This window comes from Hipposideros armiger, unplaced genomic scaffold, assembly GCF_001890085.2.
Source record: "Hipposideros armiger isolate ML-2016 unplaced genomic scaffold, ASM189008v1 scaffold_742, whole genome shotgun sequence".
NCBI classification, from domain to species: domain Eukaryota; kingdom Metazoa; phylum Chordata; class Mammalia; order Chiroptera; family Hipposideridae; genus Hipposideros; species Hipposideros armiger.
In genome coordinates, this window is record NW_017732092.1 from 865,402 (window position 1) to 866,440 (window position 1,039).

Consider the following 1,039-nt stretch of genomic DNA (forward strand, 5'->3'; position numbering starts at 1 on the left):
TTATTAGCCCTCCTCTGAAACTGTGGCCTTTCCCAGTTGGTTTTTCTGACCCAATCACTAACATTTACTCCATCAACTTATTTATTCAGAATTTCAATAAATAAATCCAATATTTTAGGTTTTCTAGACCTTGGGATGAATATCACAAAAAATGAACCAATAGATTCAGTAGCTCAAAGTGCTGAGAAAGCCTAAAGGAGACACTTGTTTCATAAATTTATCTACAGTTGAGCATTGAACAATGTGGGGGTTGGGGTACTGACCTTCCCATGGAGTAAAAAATTTACTTTTTGAATCCCCAAGAACTTTACCAATAGCCTACTATTGACTGGAAGCTTTACCAATAACATAAAGTGTGAATTAACACATATTTTGTATGTTATATGTATTATATGCTGTATTCTTACAATAAAGTAAGTCAGAGGAAAAAAATGTTGTCACTTTGTGAGGGATGAAAAGTATAACTATTGCACTGTTTAGTACACCTGAAACTAATAATAAAAAAATAAAAGGAAAAAAACATAAGGAAGAAAAAATATATTTACAGTATTTATCAGAAAAAACCTGCATATAAGTGGACCCACACAGTTCAAACCCATGTTGTTCAAAGGTCAACTGTGTTTTGCATTGGAGGAGGCATATGGCATTTTGAAATGTGTCAGTTTCATAAGAACAGGAGAGTCTTCTTTTTTTTAATTAAAGTTTATTGGGGTGACAATTGCTAGTCAAGTTACATAGGTTTCAGATGTACAACTCTGTAATACATCATCTATATACCACAGCGTGTGTTCAAAAAGATGAAATAGTGCCATTTATGACAACATGGATGGATCTTGAGGTTATTATGCTAAGTGAAATAAGTCAGACAGAAAAAGCCAAGAACCCCATGATTTCACTGATATGTGAGATATAAAACTGAAAACAACAAAGGAACAAGAAAAACAAATGGAATCTTCTGTTTTAAAATTAATTTTTATTAAATTTATTGGAAAAAACCTAATTTATTGGGGTAACATTGGTTAGTAAAATTATATAGATT